Below are 11,662 nucleotides of genomic sequence, written 5' to 3' on the forward strand. Positions count from 1 at the left end.
ATCGAGCCAAAGCTCGAAGGAAAAGGCACCGAAGCCTAAGTATAATTTGCTGCGCACCATGGAGATTCGGGCGTGTGAATGGCCTTCTGATGATTTCTTGAGAGCAGCCAGTATCTATGAAGATTTTCATGAATTGGCTCACAATGCAGGCCTCACCGCTTTCCTCCACGACAATCTGTTTATTCTTGGGATCTAGAGATGACTGTCAGCCAGTGGCAGTCAGAGTATTCTTCTTCATCACAGTATGATCCTAACTATTCTTCCTCATCACAGTACGACCCCAACAACTATTATTATGGATATCCGCCAGGCCAGCCGTGGCCATAGATCAACTTAGGCCAAAAGCCTAAGCTTGGGGGAGTACGTATTTCTCACCGACATTACATTTATGCTCACACACACTCATTGCTAGATGTCGGTGCTCATACTTTTTCATTGTAATATCCATGCTAGTTTATTTTCCTTTTCCTGCTTTCTTCTTGTGTGTCTGTTAAACCTTAAGAAAAACCAAAAAAAATTATTAGTAGTAGTTTATTTTTCTGCTGTAGTAGTAATAATAAAAAAGAAAACCCAAAAATATTTCCCGTTCTTCTTTTGCTTGTTGGGAGCTTTCCCGTGTAAATAATTTTATTTCTTTTCTTTGGGGGTCAGTAGGAGAAGACCATAATTAAATTGTTGAAGTGGCTCTTATATGCATTATTGTTGATTTAACCAAGAGCCCATATTGCCTTGTCTTCTCCTATTTATTGAATGCTCGCAGATTCCAGCTTAGTCCAATGCACGTGCACTCTTATTATTATTCACACCGTTCGGTCGTGCAAGTGAAAGGCAATTATGATGATATATGATGGACTGACTGAGATAAGAAAAGCTGGTATGAACTCGACCTCTTTTGTTTTTGTAAATATGATGAGTTCCTCGTTCTTGATTCAGCTTATTATGAATAAACATGTTTGCAATGACAATTAGAGATCATAGTTGCTTGTGCCATGCTTAATTAGCTATGAGTTATAATGATTTACCTTGTGTGCCAACATGCTATTGAGATGATTATGATGTGGTATGATAGGGTGGTATCCTCTTTTGAATGATTTAAGTGACTTGACTTGGCACATGTTCACGCATGTAGTTGAAACAAAATCAACATAGCCTTCACGATATTTATGTTCATGGTGGATTATATCCTACTCATGCTTGCATCCAATGTTTATTAATTTTAATGCATGTACATGGCTGTTGTCACTCTCTAGTTGGTCGCTTCCCAGTCTTTTGCTAGCCTTCACTTGTACTAAGCGGGAATACTACTTGTGCATCCAATCCCTTAAACCCCAAAGTTATTCCAGATGAGTCCACCATACCTTCCTATATGCGGTATCTACCTGCCGTTCCAAGTAAATTTGTATGTGCCAAACTCTAAACCTTCAAATAAACATTCTGTTTTGTATGCTCGAATAGCTCATGTATCAACAAAGGCTGTCCTTATCTTTCGTGTTAGGCGGGTTATTCTCAAGAGGAGTGGACTCCGCTCCTCACTCACGAGAAAATGGCTGGTCACCGGGATGCCCAGTCCCATGCTTTATGCAAACTAAATCAAAATTAATTGCAAACAAAACTCCCCCTGGGACCTGATGTATGTTGGAGGCACTCGTTGTTTCGAGCAAGCCATGGATTGATGCTTGTTGGTGGAGGGGGAGTATAAACTTTACCATTCTATTTGGGAACCGCCTATAATGTATTTAGCATGGAAGATATCGCCATCTCTTAGTTGTTACATTGACAACGAAATTATACCGCTCAAAATACAATTTATCTCTATTTCAAAACCGAGCTCTAGCACCTCTACAAATCCCTGCTTCCCTCTGCGAAGGGCCTATCCATTTACTTTTATGTTGAGTCATTACCCTCTTATTAAAAAGCACTAGCTGGAGAGCACAACTATCATTTACATTCATTACTGTTAATTTATATTGAGTATGACTATGATTGGATCTCTTTTACCATGAATTACAATGTCTAGTCGGTCCTTGATCTTTAAAGGTGCTCTGCATTTATGTTTTGCGGTCTCAGAAAGAGCTAGCGAGATAACATCTTGTTATATCATATTATGATTGTTTTGAGAAAGTGTTGTCATATGAGATTTATTATTATGACTTGCTAGTTGATTATGCTATTGATATGAGTAATGATGAGACCTGAGAATTATTGCAAGTGTGGTTAGTTATGATCTATGCTGAAAACTTGAATGCTAGCTTGACATAGTTACAACAACAAGAGCAAACAGAGTTTGTAAAAGTTTTTCTTTCTTTCTTTCAGTTTGTCAACTGAATTGCTTGAGGACAAGCAAGGGTTTAAGCTTGGGGGAGTTGATACGTCTCCGTCGTTTCTACTTTTCCAAACACTTTTGCCCTTGTTTTGGACTCTAACTTGTATGATTTGAATGGAACTAACCCGGACTGACGCTGTTTTCAGCAGAATTACCATGGTGTTGTTTTATGTGCAGAAAAAATATATTCTCGGAATGACCTGAAACTCCACGGAACATCTTAGAAAAAACAATAAAAAATCCTCGCCAAAGATGAAGACCAAGGGGCCCACACCCTTCTCATGAGGGTGGGCCCCCCCTAGGGCGCCCCCCCTACCTCGTGGGCCCCCTGTTGCGTCTCCGACTCCAACTCCACCTCCATATATTGAGTTTCGATGAGAAAAAAATCAGAGAGAAGAAATCATCGCGTTTTATGATACGGAGCCGCCACCAAGCCCTAAAACCTCTCGGGAGGGCTGATCTGGAGTCCGTTCGGGGCTCCGGAGAGGGGGATTCGTCGCCGTTGTCATCATCAACCATCCTCCATCACCAATTTCACGATGCTCACCGCCATGCGTGAGTAATTCCATCGTAGGCTTGCTGGACGGTGATGGATTGGATGAGATTTATCATGTAATCGAGTTAGTTTTGTTAGGGTTTGATCCCTAGTATCCATTATGTTCTGAGATTGATTTTGCTATGACTTTGCTATGCTTAATACTTGTCACTAGGGCCCGAGTGCCATGATCTCAGATCCGAACCTATTATGTTTTCATGAATATATGTGAGTTCTTGATCCTATCTTGCAAGTCTATAGTCACCTACTATGTGTTATGATCCGGCAACCTCGAAGTGACAATAATCGAGACCACTCCCGGTGATGACCATAGTTTGAGGAGTTCATGTATTCACTATGTCCTAATGCTTTGTTCCGGTTCTCTATTAAAAGGAGGCCTTAATATCCCTTAGTTTCCAATAGGACCCCGCTGCCACGGGAGGGTAGGACAAAAGATGTCATGCAAGTTCTTTTCCATAAGCACGTATGACTATATACGGAATACATGCCTACATTACATTGATGAATTGGAGCCCCTATGTTATGACTGTTACATGATGAACCGCATCCGGCATAATTATCCATCACTGATCCGGTGCCTACGAGTTTTCCATATACTAGTTCTCGCTTATTTACTTTCCCGCTGCTACTGTTACAATCACTACAAAATACCAATAACATTACTTTTGCTGTCTTTACTTTTGTTGCCGCTACCACCACTATCATAATACTTTGCTACTAAACACTTTGCTGCAGATACTAAGTTTCCAGGTTTGGTTGAATTGACAACTCAGCTGCTAATACTTGAGAATATTCTTTGGCTCCCCTTGTGTCGAATCAATAAATTTGGGTTGAATACTCTACCCTCGAAAGCTGTTGCGATCCCCTATACTTGTGGGTTATCATCTACATCATGTCATCATTCTTATTGCATTACTCCAATTTTCCATGAACTTAATACACTAGATGCATGCTGGATAGCGGTCGATGTGTGGAGTAATAGTAGTAGATGCAGGCAGGAGCCGTGTCGTGGAATTGTCACGGCAGATGTCCTAGCAAAAGGACTTAATCATAGGGCCATCGCAACTAGGAAGCTTAACGGGGTTAATCGGGAAAAAGGACACGAGAGGTTGTATACTAGTTCGACCCCTTACGATGAAGGTAAAAGCCTACGTCTAGTTGTGTTGGAATTGCTGGGGTTTCGATCACCAAGAGGCTAATCCGCCGGCTTGGTTATCGATCTCTTGTTTCTTGCCCTAAGATGCCACCGGGTCGTTCCCTTATATACATGGGTTGACGCCTGGTGGCCTACAGAGTCCCGGCCGGCTCATAAAACGGGTCCGGCTCGGTGACTTCTTTCACATGCCTTTCCTTACAAGTCTTTCCTTAAATATGGCGGTTTACAATATTGGGCCTTAAGCCACCTCTGGGTTTAGGCCTTCTATAAGCCTTAATAAACTATCACCTTGAATGTTTTCTGGGCTTCCTTTGTGACCCGTCATTGGGACTGACCCGGCCCCTCCTGGGCGGGTCATAGCTATATCCCCAACATTAGGCCCCAGGTTGACTTTGAACTTTGTTCTTTGTCAATCTTCAATTCTTAGAAAAAATCCATCTTCCTTTCTTCGCAGAAATTTTTATAACCATCCATGACATCATTTCTTGAAAACACAAAAAATCATTGTGATGTCATCTCTCAACGGATCTCATTGGATATCATTATTCGGCTCTCCTCGATTTTCATGCCCGCCCGTTCGCTTACTCCCTTATAAATAGGCATGCCCCAGTCTTTCTCATTCTTCTCTCTTCTTTGTCTTCCTCCTCTCGCAACCTCCGCTGCTGCTCGAGCTCCGCCGCCGCCAGAGAACACCTCACCTCCGTCGACTTCGGCCGCTGCATCGACCGGAATCAGTCCAGAAGAAAACGGCGGCGACCTTCCTCGGAAGATCTGTGGCTGTAAGTGTTTCCCTTCTTGCTCCTCAGATATGGATTAGAGCTTTCTAGGTTTTTGCATGTTCTTCGCAGTTCATCGCAGTTTCTCCATAGTTCTTCCCTGTAGCCTCTTCTTGATCCCAAAAGAGATATATGTTTGTGCGGTAGTTGTTTTGTGCCTACTCTTGACACTAGTAGTTCCCTTTTCCTAGTATAAAGGCCTCATTAGGATTTACAAACTCATCTGCGCTAAACTTTTAGGTCTAGATTTTTTTTTCATTTTGAATAGCCATTTGATCTGGAATAATATCCAGCAATTAGGAAACTTGTTTGTCTCAACACTTAGCCGAATCTGCTTTCTCAAATATCTGTAGTCATGGCGGCTTATTGCGTCGGCTTACGTTTCCTTATATGACATTAGCCCTTACTTAAGCCGCCATTACTTCCCTGTACCATTATCATTGAATTGAACCGGCATGTTGCTTTCTTTTCAGTTCGTCTTTTGAACATCATGCCGTCCAAAGCACAGACTGTCTGCAACTGGGTTCCCTCAACAGTAACTAAGGACAATTTGAAGGAGTTCTTCTCCATAGGATTTTTGCCAGGGAAGAATGTCATGTCTTATCGTGCACCTGACCCGGACGAGGAACGACCCAATCCAAAAGATGGTGAAGTTATCGTCTTTTCTGATCACATGAACCGTGGCTTTTCCCCACCCGGCTCAAAGTTCTTCAGAGATGTCCTCCATTTTTTCGAACTCCACCCTCAAGACATCAGGCCTAATTCCATATCCAATATCTGCAACTTCCAAGTCCTCTGCGAGGTGTACCTTCAAGAAGAACCGACTGTGGAACTCTTTAGAGAGTATTTTTATCTGAACCGCCAGAATGAGTGCACCAATGGCCCTAGCTTGGCACTTGGGGGTATCTCAATTCAACGTCGACAGGGCGCCGTCTTCCCCCTAATAGTCTTCCCGAGTCATCCCAAGGACTGGAATCAGACTTGGTTCTATTGTCAAGACACTTCACCAGCAAATGAGAAGCCGCTGCCGGGTTATCGCGCAGAGCGTCTTGACTCCAAGTTTACACTCCCTAACAAACTCACTGCCACCGAATGCAAGAAGCTGATTCCATCCATTGAAAGGATTAACCCTTTATTGGGGAACGACTTAACCGGAGTTGATTTGACCCGATGCTGGGTTGCGTGGCGGGTCATCCCTCTAAGCCGCCGATCCAAATTGATGTATGAATACGATGGAGGCCCAGACGACTCTCTTCGTCACAGCTCTGTTCAATTAACTGAAGAAGATATTGTTGCAATGTCAACCCTTCTGGTGAACGGCAAATACGAAGATTGCAGTAAAGTCGGGTTAAACCCCTTCTGCAAGTTTAACCCGGTGCCAGAGGTAAAAACATCTGCTCTCTTCCTCTTTGTATTTTCCTCAACTGTTTTAAATACCTGCATGACCTTTCACCTTACTTATTTGTTTATAGGCCACATCTGATTTCTGGAAAGCCAAGTACGACCATGAAGCCGCCAAGAAAGCTAGAGCCGCCGCCATAACCGCCAATAAGACGACCCGGAGATCCAAGAAGAAGAAGAAGAGCACTACTGAGGATCTGTTGAAGCTTGACGATGATACTTCTGAGTCAGAGGTAGCCCTTGACTCCCTTGGCTAGCTTTTTAATAATCTTATTAACACTGATCATTGCCAGGACGACACGGGGGCCAATCAGGCCGTGGAAGAAGAGGCAACTATTTCCTCCGACTCAGCCCATTTGCCAAGACAGAAACTTCGAGTCGTAACCCGGAAAGTAAGGTTTTCACACCCTTTGGCTTATCTGGACCCTCATTTTCTTTTGAAAAAACAGCAACATGAGAACCGCTGTCAGGCCCGGAATGACGATGAACCGCCTTCCATTCTTCAGCAAACTCCTCAAAAACGCCCGAATGAGGTTTATTTCTTCGTCTTTTACTTTTCATTAATGGATCTTCTCCCTTGCCTTACTAACTTTATTTTTATCTTTGCAGGAGGTGTCTCGCTCTTTTGGCGACTCGTCTCAAACTCAATTCCCGGCCTTTAAGACTGCCCCTGGGTAAGTAAGAAATTATCTTTCCTCTGTGTCTTTCAAACTGCTTCTTTATACTAACTGTTTCATAACATCTTTCTTAATGACCAAGCCAAGTCCAAGAAAGCCAAGGTGACTAGGCCGGCGGAAAACCTGCCAGTCCTTGCACCTGAACCGGCCATCCCACCTTCTCCCCCTCCAACTGAAACACCAGAAGACCCAGCGGCCAATACTCAAACAGATCCTCCTGAGCCATCAGCTGACGATACCATCGTTAACCCTTCTGCTACCGGACCATCCAGCTCGGCCAACCCGCCATCACCGTCTGCCCAGGACGTTCTGATCACTGGAAGCCGCTTTGTTGAGTTGGGGAATCCCACCGTGTTGGCCCGTCACACCGCTAAACAAGAGGCCCTGGAGAGACAGAGAGTGCATTTTGATATTTCTCATTATAGCCATCTGAACGCCAATGACATATTGTCCGGCTATCTCAGCCATGTGCACTCCAGCAGTGAGTCGGAAATCAAAATGGTCAAGCAGTTGCAGCTGAAGTATGAGGTATGTTTTTCCGTCTTATATTCTCCCAGCCCCCAAGTCTGTAGATTATGATAAAACCTGAATGATCTGTAGACTTATGATATAGGCTAAAGCTTTACCTTTAGATTTTTCTGAAGTCCAATAAATTAGAATAAACTTCACCTGTAGTCCCCAAGGGCCGGTTCACTTGATCATAAATCAGCCGGTACTTTTAATTTCATAACTGTCTTGTGCCGAACCCAACTAATATTGTAATCCAGCTTAATCTTGAGAGACTTTCTGAATATCATGCATTAGCCCCCAAGTGCCAAGTGCTGTTACTTTGTAAGGTACTTGGGACTTGAAATACGTTAGTCATAAGAAACTGTTTTGGCATACATTAGCCCCCAAGTCTCATGTGGTTTTGCAGTGCAAAGGCACTTGAGACTTGAATCTTGACTCTTGAGCTTTGACACACCTGTATATGTTTTGCAGAACGCCCTATCTGAATTGGGTTCGCAATTAACTGACGCCAAGACCCGGCTGGCGGATCAGGAGGCAGAAATCAAGGCTACTGACTCTAAGCTTCAATTAAGTCTTGCTGAGACAGAAAAATTGAGAAACATCTTGACTGCCAAGAAGAAAACCTGGGCTAAAGAGAAAACACTGCTGACACAATGCGCCGAAAAAGCTGACGCAGCTCTTGAGGAGGTTACTACAGAGCTGACCGGTTTAAAGAACCGGGTGTCTCAAATGGTTTTCGCCATCTTTGGTAAGCAGTCTGTATTGATCTGTTTCACCTTCTTGTGACTCAAAACATAAACCGCCTGTTGACCCCTTAATTGAAAATTTATGTGCAGGCCCGCGAAGCAAAAACCTGAACCAGGATAACGTGACGAAACTAAAGGCCGTTTATACTTTAGTGGAGCAGTTGTACATTGGTGCCCAACGAGCACTCGCTGCTATCTCTCCCACCAATCAAGGACCCAACCGGCTCAGTGACGTTTTGAAGAAACTGTCAATCTTACCCGCCAGGTTCCAAGAGGTCAAACGATACTGCGCTAGAGCCTTGACAGCTCCGAGCCGTTCCAAGGCTTGGGTGCCAGATCTAGACCCAGTGGATATAGCTAGGGGGTACCCGACTGTAAAGGAAGACGGGTCTCTCTTTGAGCAGGATGACTTCATGGCTTGCGTGAGGGGAGTTCGACCTCAAGCTACCATCCTTGGAGATGAAACTAATATTGACAAATACTAGCCGGGTTTTGATTTGGAGAATAAGAAGACGGAGACTCCTTCCTATAAGGTGACATACCTTATCCCGCTGGTTCGCCAACACACGTTTGCACCAGAAGTTGATCCAACTGGCTTGATTGATGATGAATCCGAGTTCGTTGCCGTGAACGGCTTTGACTCGTCCAATCCTAGCTTTCAGTTGACAGAAGGAGGTGAACCGGCAAGGGAAGAATGATAACCATCTTTGTGGGCTTGTAAAAGCCTTGTAATAGAATTAGCTTTGAACACTACAAATTGTTGCCTATGCCATCATGCATAAGACGCCGTTTGTGACTCTGTGCTTCCTCATGTCAATATATGCGTCACATTCATGGTTATCTTTGTAATATTTCCGCTCTGTTCCTGTAAAAAGGAAATACTTGCTTGGCGGTTTAATACCGAATGGGTCAGAATACCCGGTTCATGACCAAAAAGTTTTATCATAATAGACAAACAAAACTAAACGTAAAAAGAAACAGGGTTGAAATAACCTTGGAGTACCACATAAAGGAATTGTTCATAAACAACAGTCATACCTGTATCTTCGACCTCTGGACCACCGGTTTATATGACCCGGGTGATGAGGTGACGATCCAGTCCTTTTTTTTGAGAAGTCAATGCTTTTGAATACCTGATGATTCTTATGCCTTGGCCGTTTATTGTCAAATAGTCAAGCCGGCGAAAAAACCATGCTGATTGTTTAAAATTAAGACAATAAAAGACCAATAAGACAAACACCAGGTGACAAACAATATAAATAACCTTGTAACTAAAGGTTGGGGGTTTCTGATTCGAATACGATCAGTAAACCGGACCAAAGGGGTTAAGCTAAGATTCGAATACGATCAAATAGCCCCCAGTGGCTTTGGCGTTGTGTCGATCAAGAGGGTACCGACAACTATGTTCTCTTTGGTTCGAATACGACCTATGTTTGAATAGGAAGCCCCCAAATGACCTTGAGAGGTTTTTAAAGACCCTGATTCGAATACGATCCAAGTCGGACCCTGTGGGAGTCCTGGATTAGGGGGTTTCCGGACAACCGGACTATCTCCATTGGCCGGACTGTTAGACTATGAAGATACAAGATTGAAGACTTCGTCTCGTGTCCGGATGGGACTCTACTTGGCGTGGAAGGCAAGGTAGGCAATACGTATATGGATATCTCCTCTTTTGTAACCGAACTTGTGTAACCCTAACCCTCTCCGGTGTCTATATAAACCGAAGGGTTTTGGTTCGTAGGACAAGAATCACAACATACAATCATACCATAGGCTAGCTTCTAGGGTTTAGCCTCTCTGATCTCGTGGTAGATCTACTCTTGTAACACCCATATCTTCAATATTAATCAAGCAGGACGTAGGGTTTTACCTCCATCAAGAGGGCCCGAACCTGGGTAAAACTTCGTGTCCCTTGCCTCCTATTACCATCCGGCCTAGACACACAGTTCGGGACCCCCTACCCGAGATCCGCCGGTTTTGACACCGACATTGGTGCTTTCATTGAGAGTTCCGCTGTGCCGTCGCCACAAGGAAGGATGTCTCCTCCCGTCTTTAAAGACGGCACTATCACCGAGGGAGCTCTGGCTATCGGCCAAACTCTCCGGCTAGGTGGTTTTCTTATGACCGCCTGTTCGGCCGCTCCGTCGACGATGACTTCTCGGGTCATCGAAAGCAATCTTCACGTCAACTCGGAACTCGCCGAGCAGTTAGATCCAATGGATCTCTCTTCCCTGAATGAGCTCTTGGATCGTATCGCCGCCCTGGGAGTCGCTACAGACTACGATCAGATTGGGCCTAAACCCGATCTAAGAGAAATTAACTCTCCCTAGGTCACCCATCACGTTGCAGTGGTGGAAGAACAATGTGGCAAAACTTCATCTATCTTAAGGACTAGCTACGCCCAGATTCCCGATCCCCCAAAACCAGATACCCGCGGAGGGGAGGACGTCACTCAAAGCCTGAACCCAGAATCAGGCATCGGGCTAGATTTACCAGAAAACGTCCAAGAATCCAAGCTTTCGAGTTCAGAAACTCCTTGGCCACTGAGCCTCAGATCGGGTGAGGATTCAGATTCAATGCCACCCACCCACCCAAACATACGCGATCTATCCCAAATTAGGCAAGAGCCCGAAGAAACAGTACACCATTACTGGGCCAGATTCCTCCTGGTCAAGAACAGGATAAAGGACTGCCGCAAGGAAGACGCAATTTCATTCTTCTACAATAATTGCACGGACAAGGGAATCCTCAATGCCATAAGTCGTCGCGAAATTACACGCTTTGCCGACTTGGTGTCCATAGTGCGAAAGTACTGTGCGATGGAAAGCGCCTGGAAAACCGAAATAAAATTTTGGGATAATCCGGCCCTGAATACAAACCCAGTCCGAAATAAAAGGGTACATTATCACAATACACCTGGGTTAACTACCAAAATGCAAAAGCCCTCTACGGGGCAAGGAACCGTATGGCTCAACGGACCCTGCAAAATTCATAGTACAGCGAATGCGATACCAACGCACAGCCTTAGAGCATGCTGGATACTCCGGCAGGTGGCCAAAAGTGGTGAGGATCAACTCCTCCCAAAAACCACAGAGCACCACCCCGAGGACAACAGTACGGTCTTAACGGTCTTCGAGACCTTCGCGTCAAATAAAAGACGAAAGCGAACACTCCGCAGCACGTCCGAAATCTGCCACATAGCAGAAACAAATCCTTGGAGCGACACGGCTATTACCTTCAATGCCAGTGATGAACCTAAATTCCGAACAGCCTGAGTACCAGCCGCACTGGTCCTCAGTCCAATCGTGGACGGCTTTCGACTCACCAAGGTACTCATGGACGGCTGCAGCGGATTAAACCCCATCTACGAGGAAACTCTTCAGAAGATGGAAATAGACTGGAGCCGCATTAAGCAAAGCGGCACAACCTTTAGAGGAATCATCCCCGGTCGGGAAGCACGTTGCGCCGGAAAAATCACACTAGACGTGGTATTCGGCATGCCAGATAATTACAGGTT

This window comes from Triticum aestivum, chromosome 4A (genome assembly GCF_018294505.1).
Source record: "Triticum aestivum cultivar Chinese Spring chromosome 4A, IWGSC CS RefSeq v2.1, whole genome shotgun sequence".
In the NCBI taxonomy this organism is placed as follows: Eukaryota; Viridiplantae; Streptophyta; class Magnoliopsida; order Poales; family Poaceae; genus Triticum; species Triticum aestivum.